Source organism: Fukomys damarensis, unplaced genomic scaffold (genome assembly GCF_012274545.1).
Source record: "Fukomys damarensis isolate Sample0158 unplaced genomic scaffold, DMR_v1.0_HiC HiC_scaffold_5, whole genome shotgun sequence".
Taxonomy (NCBI): Eukaryota; Metazoa; Chordata; class Mammalia; order Rodentia; family Bathyergidae; genus Fukomys; species Fukomys damarensis.
The window spans coordinates 62,455,538-62,473,666 of record NW_022900917.1 but is presented as its reverse complement, the minus strand read 5'-3'; the positions used below and the strand labels follow the sequence as shown (position 1 = coordinate 62,473,666).

Genomic DNA, 18,129 nt, shown 5'->3' with positions numbered 1-18,129 from the left:
TGTTGGCTCCTTGAGGGTGGCCCTGTCTAACTGCCTACAAGTTATCTAATTATCTTACCTATCTGCAATATTCCCCCCTCTGAAGAAGTACCCCTAACTGCTGTGAGGGGGCAAAGGGTGAAGACAGCTCTGGCTGCTTCCAGCTGAAGAGGGTCATAGTTGAGATCAGCAGTTAGTTACTCTTAATTTGGCCATGCATTCTTAACTGTTTCTTTGGCTTTGTCTCCTTCAGACTCAAAAGCTATGGAGCTACCAAGGTGACAATGCCAGGTGCCTACCGAAGGCCTTTAGATAGACCATCAGAATAAAGTTTTTAAAAGGGCTCAGAAATAAGCTCAGCTCAGAGTGTTTTCCTAGCGTGTGTGAGGCCTTGAATTCAATCCACAGTGTTTAAAAAAATTTTTTTCTTAGAATGATTCCCTCACTAGTCCTCCCTAACTATTCATTTTGTCCCTTTCGCTGGCTGGTTATAGACATCCAAGCCCCCACACCACCACATAAACCTTTCTGCGCTCATGACCAGATCCTAAGTGCCCTGCCTCTAGCCGGCTTTTTAGTCCATAGAATACTAACTCAGTGGTCTAGGGGAGGGATCTGGACATGGTGGGTCAGCAATACTACCAAAGGCACAGGCATGAAACAGAATGCCCTCAGTAAGCATTAAGTTACTCCGGAGAGATTCTAGCATGTATCTTGTGACCTGACCTGCTGAACTTCTGAGCCATCCTGTATCCCCTACCTAGTGCTGAGAGTTTTTACACTTTTGTGAATCTCCCAACTTGGCAGTGATACGATGCGTAAGCCTAACAGGCTGTTTGTGCTGACTCCTTCCTGCTTTGGTTTCTTCTCCCTAAAAAGGAGGTGGAGATGGAGGGTGAGAGAAGTGGATCCCCTGACCTTAAAACGTGACTGAGGCTCTCATTTCCTGGGACAAAGGGTCCTCCGAGAAAACAAAGTGCTGTTGTTCTGTCAACTCCTTCCCTCACATGGCTGGCTCACAAAAACCCTCCAGCTGGGGAAGGTGTTCACTGCCTTAGAACCTTCCAAACCTTCCTAGTTGCATAAAGGAATGGGAAAAAGAAAAACACAACTTTGACAGTTTTTTTCTTTGAAAAATAAAAGAGTTGCTAGAAGAAATAACTTTAGTAGAGTGGTTTTTGCTCTCCTGGCTCTCAGGCCTTTCAATTTCTAAATATATCAAGTATAATCACATTGAGCAAACCACATTATGTACAATATGTTTATTTTGCTAAGCCAACCAAAAAAACTAGATTTGTAAAGGCTGATAAAAATATTTCATGTTAAAATGTTTCCCTAAAACTATCACAATATAGTTCATTTCCCAGAAATTGAACCTCTCTCCTCTTTTTTGAATCAGTAAACACTGTGAGCAGGATATACCCACCTTTTTCTAAAGGTGGTAAATTTCACTTCCAGTTTGATAGCTTTTGCTTCGATAAATACTTCTCCATGACAGGTGCTATTTCCCAGGTAATATAATTAAAGCTTCACTCCTGTAGAAAGTTCCTTATGCAAATATTTTTTCAATTTTCATGTATCACAGCAAAACTGAATTCTATTTTTTTTGTGGGGTACAGGGGATCAAACTCAGGACCTTGTGCTTGCAAGGCAGGTGGAGGCACCACTGAGCTAAATCCCTGGTCCCTGAATTCTTATTCAATGTGCTAAATCTAGCTTCAATATTATTTTTCACCTCTGCTTTATAATCCTCCAAACATGACCTGAACTCATCTGTTGTCAAATCCCTGCAATTTTTCTTTAACTTGTCAGCCATTTCACCTTTTACCCCTATATAGAAGTACCAATAATATACTCTTATTTGCTAACTAGAACTGGGAGTATGGAAATATCTGCTCTTCTCAACTTGTATCTTTCTACAGAGAAGATGATAATGATGTAAATATATTGCTTCTGTTTCCCTTTTGTGTGGCACTGGGTTAAACTCAGGGAGGGCTGAGCTACATCACCAGCCTACTACTCCCCTTTAGTTTTTTGTTTTTTTTTTAATCTCACTATGTTGCCCATGCTAGCCCCAAACTTTCCATACTCCTGCCTCAGCCTCCTGAGTACTTGGCCATCACCCCTGGTTGTTATTACATCTTTCTATAAGAGGGTTTTGTAATCCATGTGTTTCAGATTCCTGTGATTTAAAATCAACTTCAAGTGGGGTGTGGTGGTACACACCTATAATCCCAGCATTATGGAAGGACAAGAAGGATGGCAAGTTTAAGCCCAGCCTGGGCAATTTAAGTGACTTAGCAAGATTCTGTTTTAAAATAAAAAAAATGTAAACAGGGTTGTGGATGTAGCTAAATGTGAAGGCCCTGGGTTCAACCCTTTAGTGGCTCCCAAAAATAAAATAAAATCAACTTCACCTATCCATTATTTTACAGATCATGATTCCATTTGCTTTTTTGTTTTTGTTTTTAAGATTCTTTCCACCAGAAAGGGCTATTCTCAGGATGGGAGCCTGCAACCAGGACCTGCTGGATGAGTAACATCAAGTCTTGGCCTGCCCCTTGCAACTTAAGAATACAAAATCAACAAGAACTTCTCTGCAGGTTGCTCTCAACCACGGACATGGAAGCAGGTGTCATGACAAATTTCAGCAACCCATACACAGATCACCCCCATCAGAAGCTGAGCTGAGAACATGATCCGCCCCCAACGAAGCAGCAATAACTTCTGCTGGCTCACTGGGAAGGATAAATACACAATGGCTGACATGCAGCTCCACGGTAGAGCACTTACTTAGCAATCCTGTGTGAGGTGCTGTACTCACTCCCCAATACCACAAAAATAAGATAAAATTCAAAATTACTTCAGGAAAGCTGGGTGTGGTGGCGCATGTGTGTAATCCCAGCACTCGGGAGGCTGAGGCAGAAGGATCGCTGTGAGTTCGAGACCAGCCTGGGCTGCATAGTGAGTTCCAGGTCAGTCTCAACTATATAGTGAGACCCTGTCTCAAAAACAAACAGGGCCAGAGATTTAGCTCAGCGGTTCAGTGGCCTGCCTTGCAGGCGCAAGGACCTGAGTTCAATCCCAGGTACCAAAAAACAAACAAACAAACAAAATTACTTAAGGAAAGGAGGCAATGTTGAGCAAACAAGAAGGGAATGAGCAAGGCAGAGTGGTAGTGACAGGGACGGCATGAACAGCAGTCTACACATCTGTAATTCTGAGCCCAGAAATATAATCTGGATAGGCTGACTAGCGCTCTTATACCTCAGACTATTCACTGATAAGGCCAGGAGGTTAGGCAAACAGATTCCACTTTAAAGGCCAATTTTAATCAGTTTGTAGTGACTGCCTAGTGAGTTGTACTGAGAAAGAGTCTGAGATTGTACCTGGGCTCGATAAAATTATTTCATGTTCTGATGGAGATGTCTACTTAATCCTAGAATAAGAAATGTGCTAACAATCTCTGATATCTGGGGCTGAGAGGTGTGGCTCACTGGTAAAGTGTGCTTATGTGGGAGGCCTTGGGTTTGGTCCCAAAAAACAAAAATCTATAAGCTCTATTCCTGTCCTAGGATTTTTTATGTCAGAGATAGCATCCTAAGACTAATCAAAAGACACACACAGGGTCTTTAAAAGCCCAATAAATGATAATAATAACAGCAGCTAACATTTATTAATCACTATGATGTATCACAAACTGTTCTACTTTATGTGTTTCACTCACCTGTCACAACAGAAACCTAGTGAGGTAAGTACTCCTCATAATCCCATTTATGGATAAGGAACAGGATATCCTGAGGGTCAGTGAGGCCCAACTTACTAAGCATTTGAGCTGGAACTCAAACACAGGGAGACTGACTTCACAGTGTTGCTCCTGACCACTAATTCTTGATGAAGTAAGGAAGACGGGGGAGCAAGATACCAGCAGGTGGCATGGAGGGCCCTGTGGCAATGGTAGGGGCTGAGGCCGGAAGTATGGGCTGTGCTGACTCAGAGTTCCCAGTTAACCACTGGCCTCTTTCAGGCACTCTGTCAATGTTTATAGGGAGGGTAAAGCACACAACCCTTAGCAGAGAGGTAGTTTGTACACATAAGACCAACCCTGATGAAGTAGAAATAAAAAGAAGTGAATACTCAACTACAGTTTCAGACAACTTAAATGCAATGAAAGGACTAAAAAGTTGAGGTGGGCTCCAGGGAAGCAATGGGATAAAAGGGTAGGCAGAGTTTTGAAAAGTGGCCAGGTGGGCCATCATGACAGCAGAGCAAAGACAGATGTGAGAGAAGCCAATCCCAAGGCCCAGTGCTGGCTGACCCAGATCAAGCGGTGACCATGCTCCCTGAACGGGTGCTTCCAGATACAGTGTTTTCACACTCTCTTCCTCATCTCCTAGCAGCAGAGCTGCTTCCTGGCTCTTCTCCTACCACCTAACATCTGTCCCCTGTGACTACAGCAAAGTGATTTAATTGGGAGAAAGCTCCCAAGTCAATCAGACCCTGAGAATATGCTATATATTGGACACTGGGTAAAGCACTCAGTTACTAGCTACGGATCTGTGAATAGGGGTCAAAGCCCTTGTACTCTCCCCTTAAAATAGTACGCTAAAAATCCAGGGGGTAGGCAAACTCCTGGGGAGTGGGTCCACTGTTCCTTTGTCAGATTCTTACAAGTGTATGTGATCCACAAACGGTTAAAAAAAAAATCTCTACACCAGAGAGACGAAAGGGGCTGGGGATACCCAGGTCCAGCACTCCGGAAATTCACAGTATCATGGGGGAAGACTAACTCAGTCATAAATAACTCTGATGCATGGCAGACTTTGATAAGTGTGCTAATGAAGGTATGAAAAAATGCTGTGGGCAGGGGGAGCAGAGGTGAACTCCAGTGGAGCTTTCAATAGGACACCCCCGTACCCCTGGGGTTTGGGGATCCAGGTTTGTAGTGAGGGAAAAAACCACCACTGCTAATTTCTGCCCAGGCCCACACAGAGCCTTGAGCCAGCAGCTCTTTCTCAGCAGCCCCAGCAGGAACTCAGCATCTGAAAGTGATTCCTCCACCAAGATGTAAAGGACATTGTCTTCAGGACAACAGGAGGGGTAGAGATGCAAACACTGAAAACTAGCAATGACCTTGTTCTACATTCTCTCGCTCTCTCCCTCTCCCCCCTCCCTCTCTCTCTTTCCTCTTTTACCCAGCTCCAACTATGAACTTGGTAAGGTCTTGTAATCCTGACACTCATATGGCACTTCATTGTGTTCCCGATCCCTTGGGTTCCTGTTTTAGGAATGTCTCTTCTTGGACAGCTCCTGTCCCTGCAAATTGTTCTTTTCTCTCACACACCGCCCATCCAGTCACTTTGTACCACTACCATGTTTGTCTTCCCAGAAAACAACAGCATCTGAAATGTTATTATCTATCAGAATATAGGCTCCATGAGGACAGACTTTAAGTGCCTCATTCCCTTCTACGCCCCCAATACTGAGAATATTTCTGGCATCTGGTGAGTGCTCAGCGAATATCTGCTGAGTGAGTCTGTCTCCTGCACCTCTTTATTCTTCTCCAGGACCAGTGTGGTGTTCACGTCCCACAGCGGAACCAGCAAGAAGACATGGAGGCATTTTTTCTCCTGAGAATATTTCTGAGATGCTGGGTAGATAATAAAGCAGCCCTTAAAATGATCATGACAGAATATAGACAGAAACCCATGCATGAGACCCAGAACTTCAGTGTTTCCTTACCTTCTACACATCAACTGTACCTGCCAAACTCCACCACGCCTTTCTATGACACACTGCAGCTTTCCTCTATCTCCTTTTCCAGCTAGACACTCCGTGCCCACTCTTTGGGTCACTAATAACCTCTTGTGTGACCTTTTACTTCCAAGCCATCCCTCAGACTTCCAACAGATCAATCTACTTCTGATCACAGTTCCTGGGACACATAAAGGGTCATTAAGAGCTGGGCTGTGTGGTGGCACTTGCCTGCAATCACAGCACTCATGAGGCAGGAGGATTTCAAGTGTGAGGCCAGCCTAGGCTACATAGAGAGCTCAAGGCCAGCCTGGAGGACATTGTAAGACTATCCTAAAAAAAAAAAAAAATACAGAAGGAAGAAAAAGAAAGGGTCAACAAATGCTTGAAGAATTAAAACACGAGTTAGTAGATTAAAAAGATATCTCCAGCATATCAAATGCCCACTTAAAAATTTTTTTATTGCTCCCGCTCAGGTCCAAATTCAGCAGCCTGTCACGAAGAGACTGCACAAGCAGGATGCAACCACCTTTCAACCTCTTCCCTTCACCGAGCATGCACCTCTGTGCTCCCTCAATAGTCACCTGGCTGGTGCTACATGCTCTCATGGCAGTGTTCACCTTGCTCAGACACACAGACACGCGCTCGCGCATGCGCGCGCGCACACACACACACACACACACACACACACCAAAATCAGAGCTTGGTGGAGCTGGAACAGATCTTAGAAATTTGAGCCAAAGATTTCCTCTTGGAAAATACAGCAAACCATTTAAAAGCACTGGATGAAATATGACTTCTTTTTATTGATACAGTTGAGCTTCCATAAAGTACAGGAAATTTCCAAGGCCCAAAACAGGGAGATATAACCAGAGGGCCCTCGAGCAGATGCAAACAACCACTTGATTTTAGAGGCAGCCAACAATCTTAGATGACAGGTCAGGTAAAAATAAATTTATTTAAAATGACTAAAAATACAAGAGTAATATAGTATTTTATCTGCTTTCTTTTTGCAGTGCTAAGGATGGAATCCAGGGTCTCATCCATGCTAGGCAACCACCACTGAGCTCCATGCCCAGGCCCTAATACACTATTTTAAAAGGGACCCAACAAATCTGAAATGGAACCAAATAAAACTTACAGACCCCAAAGATACAGTTACTAGAATTTTTTAAAATGGTGTAGAAGTCTCTCCTTAGTTTCTCTCTCCTTTCTTTTCCCCTGCACAACTTTCTCTGCCTTCTGTTGCTGCTGTTGCTGCTGCTGAAGCTGAAAGTCACTCATTTGGAGGCACCTACATCTCTATCTCTTTTTCCCAAGCCCTCTACTCAGCTGAAAGGAAAGATCACAGAACCAAGAATCTAAGCATTGAACTATGTCTCTGGTTATACAGGAAATCCTCAGTGTCCTCGTCCCCCCTGCCAATCTCTGACCCAGAGATGGGGATGCACCAAACATGAGACCAGCTGGCCAGCCGGGGGGGGCACACCTGAGCAAAGCCACTCACATCTGTGTGACACTGGGTTGGCAAGCAGAGTGGAAAGAAGCCCGTTCGAGGATTTGAAAGAAGATCTCGCAGGCAGGACTTTCATCTTCAAGCAACTACTTGTATGGAGACCATGTTGTCAGAGATGACCTTGGAGGCCAACGTGGCCAGAAGCCCTGGGACAGCGGCCACCTCTTGGAATAAGCAAGGTCAGTGCCAGAATGTCAAAGACGGATGTCCCCTTGGTCTGAGAAGAGTTCCACACCTACTTTAAAACAGGAATCCCATTCCAAAGAATATAAAATGAAAGCCCGAGCCAGGCTCAGTGGCCTACGTCTATCATGGAGCAGCTCTAAAGGATCTTCAAACTCAGCCTAGGCAATTTAGTTAGACCCTGACTCAAAATTAAAACAAAAAGGGCTGGAGATGCAGCTCAAAGGCTCTGGGTTCAATCTCCAGTACAAAAGACAGGAAGAAGGAATGAAGGGAAGGTGGGGAGGAGGGAGAGAGAGAAAAGGAAGAGGAAACAGAAATGAAGAAACTAAGGCTTTCAAAAGCCTGGTGTGATGGCACATGCCTGTAATCCTAGCTATTCAGGGAGCTGAGCCAGGAGGATCATGAAATTGAAGGAAGCCTAGCCAACTTAGGGAAGCTTTGTCTCAAAAAATTTTTTAAAGTCCTAAAAAGGGCCGGGGATTTAGCTCAGTGGTGCTGCCACAGGTCTTGCAAGGACCCGAGTTCGATCCCCAGTACCAAAAAAAAAGTCCTAAAAAGTTTTACATGGTTCTATTTCAAATGTTAGGTCCCTTTTTAAATATTCCATTAATCTCATGTTTTTAATCATATAAAACTAATTCATTTTATCTAATCCACTATACATGCTAGGTCAGTTGTAGAGCTAGGATGTAAAACTGAGATAATTGCCTAGTGTTCCCACCTTCTAGTCTTTGTTAGTCAGCTTCTCATTGCTGTGACAAACAGCTGAGGAAAGATTTTGGCTCATGGTGTCAAAGGCTTCAGTCCCTGGTTACTTGGCTCTGGTTCCTGGGCCTGGTGAAGCAGAATATCATGGCTGGAGAATATGGTGATCAGGCAGCAGAGAGAGCTTGCTTTTACCACAAAGCCCTTCCCCCAAATCCAGTAAGCTTTGAATCCATAAATGAATTAATCTTTTGATGAGATCAGAGTCCCTAAAAGCTTCCACTTTTGACCAGGCCTTTAACACATATGCTTTTAGGGGACCTTTATGATACAAACCTTAACCCAGTCCCTGAATTCTTCAGGGTATACTCAAAGGCATGCAGCAAAGTGACAAGCTACTTAGTCTTTCCCAACTGCTATGCTTTTATACCCTGGTAGATCTTCCAAAATATCTCATTCTTAGCAAAACCATGATTCCTAACCCACCCCAAAGGAAATCTTTGCCTAGGATAGGGATAGAGAGAAAGAAACAGTGCTGAACATCATGCAAAAAGAGTGGCTGGAGAATATATATTTGGTAGCAGGGGCTGGACTTGGATGGCCTGGTATTATCATTTTGATCTAGAATGTCCTCAAAATGACTCACGTTCAGAGGTGGGGCTTTTGGCAGGTAACTGGGTCACGGAGGCACTATACTCATCTTTGGGATAATCCACTGATGAATTCACTGCTGAAGGTGCTGTCAGGAGGTCAGACTTAGTCAGAAGAGGGGGTCCCTGGGTGTGTGACCCTAAAGGACATATTCTTTTCCCCACCTCTTCCCTTCTGTCTCTGCTCCCTGGCTGCCATGAGATGAGCATCTATCCTTCAACAGACCCTTCCACCATGTCATTTCTGCCTTGGATCCAGCCACCCATGTACAAAAACATGAACCAAAATAAGCTTTTCCTCCATTAAGGGGTGGGTGTTAGGTATTTCATCCCAGAGACAAAGAAAGTGACAACCACACCTACCAACTGCTCAGGGCTAGAGACAACTGTGTCATGGTCTCTGAGGGTGAAGTAGCACTGGCCAAAAGGCCAGTTAAGAAATATACCTATTCACAGGTACCTGACTGCCTCACCCTTCTCCACTCCCAACCAGACTATAAACTCTGATGGGGAAGAGATGGGAACCAACATTTGCTGAGCTCCTAAACTCTATAAAATCCAATGGGGCACCCACTGTGTAGGGGGCTCGCCAAACCTTGTAAGAAAAGCTCTACAGGGAGGGTGTTCCAGCACCATGACCCAGAGGAAGTATTTGAGGCTTGGAAAGGACCCAATCTAAGGTCACTTAACAGAGCTTGTACTTGAACCCTGCCCTCTTCTTCTAAGAACCATCAGTGTTTTCATTCCACTCACTACTCTACAAAAAAAGAATAAAATAAAATAAATGCTCTGTAAACATTTTGCTTTAACTTTTAAAATGAGTCACCTCTGCAGCCATTCCAGATTTAAAATAAAATTTTAAAAATATACATCAATTTCTTGGGCATTTCTAGAAAAAAAAAAAAAATCCCTGCAAATGCCACTTTGTTCCCCCTACCACTGCCTTTCTTTTCCCATTCTTGGGTCCTCTGCCCAGGCCCTATGCTGCAAAACACAATGTCACCTGCCATGAAGTAGGATAACCATAGCTTCTGCCAAGCAACCAGTGCATATCTATAATCCCAGCACCCGGGAGGCTGAGACAAGAGGATCACCATGAGTTTAAGGCCAATCTGAACTACATAAAAAAAAAAAAAGGAAGAAAAAGAAATGAGTAGAAGCTATTCCCTGGTCATACTTTCCTACTGTTAATAAAAGGGCTGGATTGCTAATATTTGTGACTTTCTGCAACCATACACTGAGGCCAGGCAGCAAGCCCGATCTTTAAGTTCATAGTCTCCCTGTTGCTCTGAGGGTATTCATTCTGGACGGTTAGGCAGAGTGATGCCCACATGACAAATGGATTCTGGTCTTGCTGGTCACTTCCTGACTTGTCTCATCAGTAGTGTCAGGGAGTCCCCAAGTTATAGTGAATTTGTCATGTGTTTATGTCTTTTTTTTTTTTTTTTAACAACAGTGGCTCCGGCACCAACATCTGTCACTAAATTCCAAGTTTTTTATAGTCTTTTGATACAGAAAGAGGAGAAAATTTACTTTTGGATGGCATTCAAATTTTCTACTAGCCTAACTAAAGATGGAAAAAAAATCAGGCATGGTGACTCCCCTTTGTAATCCCAGGGCTGAAGAAGATTGAGGCAGGAGGGTTACAGGTTTCAGCCAAGCCTGGGCAATTTAGCAACTTAGTGAGACCTTGTCTCAAAATGTATCTCAGTAGTACAGCACCCCTGGGTTCAATCTTCAGTACCATTCAAAAAAGGAAAGTAATTTTCTAGCTTTTTGGGTTGTTTTTGGAGATCAAAAACAGTGCTTCTTTATCGCTGATCTAGTCTCAATTCTCTTTATCTTTTATTTTGGGAAGGGGTCTCTCTAAATTACCTAGGATAGGCTGGAACTTGCTGTCCTTGTCTCGGCTTCCTCAAGTAGCTGGGATTACAAGTATGCACCACCATGCCCAGCTATTGATTTCTTTTATGCCTGTTATGGTCCAGAAAAAATTAAAGTGGCTTATAAGGTCTATAGGATATAAGATGACATAAATTATAAGTAAGTAGTTGTGAAAGAAAAAGGGTACCCAGGTGTAGTGGCACATGACTATATTCCTAGCACTCTGCGAGGCTGAGACAGGCAGATCTCAAGGTCAAACCTATCCTGGGCAATTTAGTGACTTAGCAACACCCTGCCCCCACAAAAACAAATTATAAAGAGCTGGTGAGAAGGCTTTGAATCTAGTCCTCAGGTCCATCAAAAAGAGAAAGAAAGAAAAAAGGTATAGGGATAAAACTACTAGAAAAATACACATCCAAAGCTGAGGATGTAGCTCAGTGACAGAACACATGCCTAGCATACATGAGGCCCTGGTTTGAACTCTGATACCACACACACACAGATAATAAAATCCCTTCTATTTTTCTCTAAGCAAGAAAAAAAAGATTAGGTGCCAAAGGTTTCTAGCTACCAATACAAAAGGAAAATCAAGTATTTGTGCAATATATATGACCAATAGAAATTAAACCGGCCAAAATTAAACTGGCACAGCTATTCCGAACATGAAGATCTGAAGAAACATTTTGGGGGAAATTCTCAGGCACAGAATAATAAACAGCTCCTAATGCATCCTTGCAGCAGCTCTACTGGAGTTCCACAGGTCTGTATCTTACACAGGCAGGCACTTGCTCCTCCTTAGCCACAGCTAAAAGATGATTAACATTTTTTAAAAAGCAGTTTTATAGGGGTTACTGGGGTCCAGAAACATGGTTGTCACCTTGTATAATGAACATGCATTATTTTCAATAATCACAAAGATTATTTTAAAAATAAACTACAGTGGATAATTCCATTTATAATAACATAAAAAGTAAGCCAAATCAATGTATGCTGATGGTAGTAATTGAAGCCCAAGCAGGAGCTTCAGGAGTACTGGTAACACTTCTTCACCAACATGTGATTACACAGATACACTGAGTTTGTGGGAAATGTTCATCAAGTTGTACACTTTTTTTTGTGGGGGGTAGAACCAGGGATCAAACTCAGGACCTTGTGCTTGCCAGGCAGGTGCAGTGCCACTGAGCTAAATCTTCGGCCCCCTTATTTTTTCTGTACTCAAATTATACTGCCATAGCCAGGCGTGGGAGCACTCCTGTAATCCCAGCACTCGGGAGGCTGAGGCAGGATTTCTGTGAGTTCAAGACAAACCTGCGCTACATAGTGAGTTCTAGGTGAGTCTCAACTACATAATAAGACCCTGTCTCAAAAAATCCCCCCCCCAAAAAATATATATACTGCTGTAAAAAGTTAGAAACACACACACACACACACACACACACACACACACACACACAAAGACCAAGAGGACAATTTAGATACTTATTTTCCAAAAAAGTTGGTCAGTATCAGGAGTGTTTTTTGTTTTGTTTTGTTTTTGAGACAGGGTCTTGCTCTGTAATTCAGGCTAGTCTTGAACTCACTATATAGCCCAGGCTGGCCTCGTTAACAATCCTCCTGTCTCAAGGATTATAGGCATGTGCCACCATGCCTGGCAAGACTTTCATAGTTAAGGAGAACAAAATGGACTGTAACTCAGTGGTACAACACATGCTAAGCAGGGACAAGGCCCTGGGTTCAAACCCAGCACAAAAGTAAAAAACAAAACTACCAAACTAGAAAACAAACCTTAGCACAGAGAATGCACTACATAGTAAAATACCAGAGGACTGGGAGTTGGGCATGTTGGTATGCACCTATAGTTCCAGCACCTGTGAGACTGAGTCAGAAGCATCACTTGAGCCCAAGACTTTAAAAAAAAACACACACACACAAGAGGCTGGGCAAAGGATGCAGCTCAGTGGTAGAACACTGACCTACCATGTTCGAGGTCCTGGGTTTGATCCCCAATACCACAAAAAATAAATAATTAAAACATTCATTTTTGTTTATCTAGTGGACACTTCCAGCATTTAAAGCACAACCTAAGAGTATAAAAATTTAAAGACCTGTCACGCTTGCTCAGAATATATAACATAGTAATTCAGACCAATATCCTTTATATAAATAATCCAAACTATTCTGAGCTCCTTCAGTAGTATTATTTTATTTTATAGCAGCTAACCTATAAATCTGCTAGTTATGTGTATTACAAGGTCAAAGCAGGATTGTCTAACGGCTTAAATGTATACCAGTAGTAAGCCTAGATTAGAACTCATTATCTTTGGATATAAGGAAAAGTACCCATAGAAAATAAAAGGAGGGGAGTTGTTGAGACAAATAGAGCTCGGTACAGGCTAGACAGTGAGTGGCTGACTCCAGGAACAGCCTACAGGCTCCCTCCCAAAGCAAACTTGCTACAGCCACTGCTCTGCTCTGCTCTGCTCTGCTCCATAAAGCTCAGCACTAGGGCAAGACAGGCACCACAGCCTGGAAAATTACTGCAGTGCACCTACCAGCCTCTCCTGAAACCAACAAAGCAGCAGCTACTTCAGAAGACCTAGTGCTGCAAAGCAGGGCTAACCATGCAGGGTATCTGAACAACTCCCAGGACAAGAAGCAGCTGGCAGCCAGGAGAATGGGACCTCAGGGTCCCTGGGTGGTGAGCAGGATGAAGGAGGTAAACATGCTACTGAGATACTAGGGAGACATCAGAACACGGACTGAAGATGCCCAGATGGATACGCCAAATACGGATACAGTCTCCTCTTATCTCACACTGCATTTCTGCTCTAGGCAGTGCTAGCCCAAAGGAAGCACAGTTCTAAGAAAGCAATGATGAGCCAAGCACAATAGTACACACCTGTAATCCCAACTACTCAGAGACTGAGGCAGAAAGACAGTAAGTTCAAAATCAGCAAGACCCTATCTCAAAACAAGATTTAAAAATGGGTAGGGGAAAAGTTCAGTGAAACAACACCTACCTAGCGTGCATGAGACTCTGAGTTCAATCTCCAGCACTGCTAAGAAAAAAATAGAGAGAGAAAGCCTTGATGGCCTAATTCTGACCTTTTGCATTTATATTCAAAGGCTATAGTTGTTTATATGCATGATGGTACAAGGAACAAGAATTCCTAGGTTCTATTCTTGGTTCAGTCACTGATAAACAGAGTATCTGTTGGTGGAAAATATGAGGTGCTTGGAAATTCAGAGCTGACTGTTCATAACCACAAGGCACTTATGCAAGTGCCTAGTATGTGCCCAGAAATGAATATTATATTTGAAGATGCACCCAGCAGCCAGGTGAAACAAGTAAGTGTTATGTACAGAGAGGTAAGTAGGACATGGGAAAAAGAGCCAGAGGTTCCAGGGAGAGAAGCCGCTTGTCCAGGCAGCAAAAGACACACACACTTCCAGCCTGCAGAGAACAGAGGAAGCAGTTGCACTTGCCCCTGCTTTCTGAGTTTCAACTCTCAGCCACACTATTCCTCCTCTGCCCAAACATCTGTCTCATTTGTTCTCCCCCTTCCTGCCTGTGTCTCAGATTACTGCTCTGCCCTGTGTTACCTCCATACTGGAGGGTTTGCATGCTTTCCAAAGCAGAGTGGCCGAGGTGACCCAGAGCTGATGAGCTTGCCTGACATCTATGGGTGTGCCTCCCTCACCCACTCACAGCCATCAGCAATCACAAGGCCACCCAGAGAGATGCAGTATAGATAGAGAGATGCTGTACAGGCATAAGGCAGAAAAAAAACAATCCAACAAGGACATTCCAGACCCAGCTTCGAGAGATCCAAAAGGAAGTGAGTGCAAACTATTCCTCAGTGGAGGCTTTGCGAAGAAACATCAAGTTGGTCTCACTGATAGATCAATTATAGAACAAAGAACTTAGAAACTTATTTAGTCCAGACCTCTGCCTTCGGGCAGAACCTTGGCTAATCCAAGCTGAACAAATGGGTATAACATGTTAAAACCTGCCTGAATGGAGAGGTTTTAACTTCCATGGACTGCTTTTCAGCTGAGACACACCAATGTAGCTACATCAGTTATTAAAATACTAAAACATTTAGGTACATGTTTGTACACAATGTGGCCCCAGGCCCTCTGAATGCTCCACAGCCACAATAACCTATCCCCAGGCCAGTTTTTGCTGTTGTTTTTCAGTACTGAGAATCAAATACAGAGAATTCACACTGGATTCCGCGTGTGTGTGTGTGTGTGTGTGTGTGTGTGTGTGTGTATTTTATATTTTGAGACAGAATGTTGCTCAGCTGCCCAGGTTGAGTTCAAACGTGCAATCCTCCTGCCTCCACCTCCCAGAGTACTGGGATTACAAACAAGTTCCACCGCACCCAACTTCCCAGGGCAGCTTTATAACCCAGGAACTAAAGGGTTAATGTTGGCCAGAAACAGTGGTGAACAAAAACCCCAGCATTCAAGAGGTTAAGGCAAGAAGATCATGATTCTGAAGCCTGTTCCAGCACCACCACTCTATCCCCCAATCGTTACATAATTTTACTATTATCTTTCACCATTCCATTCAGTAATGCCACCCTATCTTAGAACTTTCAGTGGTTTTCCTGCTTTTCATGGACTAAATGCCACATTTTACAATTGTTACTCAATTGAATTGTTATTCAAGGTCTCTCACATCATCCTATATTCTCCTTCATATCTTCTGTCTCACCAATCCTAGCTGGCCAATGTTCCCAAATGCTAATGTTGGTCTTTGTTTATCTGCTCCTTCTGCCTGGAATAGTCTTTCTGTAATTTATCAAAATCTTACCAAGCACCTTTAAATTCTCCCCAAATGCCCCACTTCCATGAAATGAATTGAAAGAGTTGTGCCCCATTTCCACAAGTGTCACAGCAATATCTAGGGTCTACATTTGGAGAGCTTGATGACTGTTTTGTATTCTAGTTATGTTTACACATGCATCTTGCCCACTCCTAGATGGACACCATATCCTGGCCATCATTATCTAAATGGCCCAGCACAATCTTTTCTAGTATGCACTAATCAAAGATTTTCGTAAATGAGTGAGTGAACAGCCCTAATTTTTTTTATCCAAAAAGGCCATTTACTGTGTTAATGATTTGGGTTGTTTTCCTCTGAAGCTACCCCAATTGTGGTTGTATCTTTTTTTACATATGGAGCCCAAATTGCACATCATTCATATCTTAAACTACTGGGTTATTTCACCAAAAAAGCAAGCATGCTTCCCTGTCATTACTTTACCACCCTGAGTTTGGGACCGCCATCTCTTCCAGTGCTAGATCAGTGCGTAGGGACCAGCAAATGACAGGTTCTGGGCAACGCAGGCTGGCCCTACAGATGACAGGAAAGCTGGTGGTAGAGTGAGTTGGCAGAGACTGCTGGAGAGAGGAGGCAGGGTGGCTTGCTGGAAAGTAAGGCCAAAATGGGGCTCTGGTTGCTGAGGTCAGGGCCCTGGATACAGTCCTGGGAGAGGCAGTTTCACTACTCTGATTGCTACTGGCATGTTCAGATGTACCTCTTCCCTGCCTCTTTTCCTAATTCCTTCTCCCCCACTGTCCCTCCAGAGGAATAAGTCTGAGCTGGGGTGTAAGACCTATAAGACAGAGGAAATTCTGATGTAAGATGTCTGGGCAACAATTTCTTCTTCTGTATTTTTATTTTATTGCTGGCAATCAAACCCAGTATGCTGTACTACCAAGCTACATCCCCAGCCCCAGGTCTTCCTAACAACAACAAAAAAAGGGAGACAGAGAGGTAGGGAGGTAGAAATCATAGCCACTGCCTGAATCTCATCCCATTAAAAAAAAAATTCCGGAAAGAGAAGGACATATTCTCAGCAGATGAATTTCAGGGTTCTAGGAGGCTGAGATAAAGAAACAAGTGGATGGGGATTTAGCTCAGCGGTTCGGTGGCCTGCCTTGCAAGCGCAAGGCCAAGTTCAATCTCTGGTACCAAAAAAAAAAAAAGAAACAAGTGCCCATCAGTGTCCAGGTTCAGTCTCTTGTTAAAAGTCACAGAGAAAAGCCAGTTCTAGATTAGGAAACCGGGAACAATTTTCTGGAGGTTTGGTCTGGAAAAAAGAAAATGAACAAGAGGACCAAGTCAGATTTATCCAGGAGGTGAACCCAGCGGATCCAAGTGCTGATGGCTCAGGACGAGAAGCCAAACAGAGTCAGAGTGGAGGCTCCGAATGAGAGGTTCCAGACTTGGAGGAAAAAGCTCACCGGGGCATAGGGAATGGTGAGCAGGGAGAGGGAAGGATGTCACTGACTTCGGGTTCACAAAGCCTGAGCTTTTCTGTCTTCAGTGTGTGCAGAGGATCCCTCAGAGTCCCTTCCAGGCCTCTTACCTGTACACACCCAATTGACCCCAGTCAGCTGGGACTGAGTGGCCTGAGGGGCCAATGTGCGGAGGAGTGGAAGGAGCTGCAAGAGGGCGGGCTGAGGCGCTGGAAGACGACTTCCTATGCAGAGCTGTGCAAATCTGAGCGCAGGCATCCTCCAGCGGTCACAATCTTAGCGTCCAGACTGAATTGGAACCTTAGAGGTGTGGTAGACTAAATTCCTCCTTTGCTTAAGAAGCTGTCACTACCCCACTTTGAGTCCTTGGCTAACTGCTGGTAGGGCTAGTCAGCCAACTCACTGCCACAGAGACAGGTTACGCCATAAATATACATCTCTAACCTGATCCAGCTGTTACTGTCGCTAGTAATTCCCACAGTAGGCAAAGCACCACACCCTAATCTAGTAGAGGAAATGGCACAAGTACACATCTCTCCTCAAGATCCCTGAAAGGGGGAAGTGAGGTCTGGGAGACAGAGCTTCAGAACCCTGAACCCGCCCCTCAGATTGGGAAGGGCATCTGGAGTTCTTGAAATCGCGCCCTTCCAAGCTATGACAATGACCTCTTACTTTATTAGGCCCATCGAAAATACACTGAAAATCACTTGGCCACCCACCCTTACCTTTTAGTAAAAAGACTTTTTCTCCCGTTTTTCCCTGAGGCACGGAAACACCCAAGTGGCTTTGGAGAAGTTAACATGGAAGTAGGAATCTACCCACTGTCCGGTCCACTGTGCCGCCCACTGTCGCCCCGGGCAGGGTCTGGAGAGTTTGGTAGACTCGGCAGAGTTTGCGCGGAGGGCTTCAGAAAACTAGCAAAAAGTGGCGGGGACGAGGAGAGGGCAGGGCGCAGCGGAAAGGTGGAAGCACCGGCGTTCGAGGACCAGGTTAGGAGAGGTGGCGCACAGAGCCGGGCTGACTAGGTGGCTCTGAGAGGTCCGGGTGAGCAGAGAATCCCCAAAGACGCAGCAGGCAACGAAACGCAGCGAGCGCAGAGAAGGCGGTGGGCAAAGTTTGGGCCGCGCCGCCGGGAGCGCGCGGCCTCGGTGCAGCCGGCAGAAGGCATCCCGGACCGGGACC

The 18,129-nt window shown here is 44.3% G+C and overlaps 1 long non-coding RNA gene across 1 annotated transcript; it reads right to left on the bottom strand.

Annotated features, from left to right (window-relative positions):
* Positions 1 to 16,670: 16,670 nt before the first annotated feature.
* LOC104866428 lies at positions 16,671 to 18,100 on the bottom strand. Its single transcript, XR_781454.2, has 3 exons — positions 17,673 to 18,100; positions 17,058 to 17,247; positions 16,671 to 16,778 (listed from the first exon to the last, which is right to left on the bottom strand). It is a non-coding gene; the product is annotated as an uncharacterized LOC104866428 (long non-coding RNA).
* Positions 18,101 to 18,129: the final 29 nt, after the last annotated feature.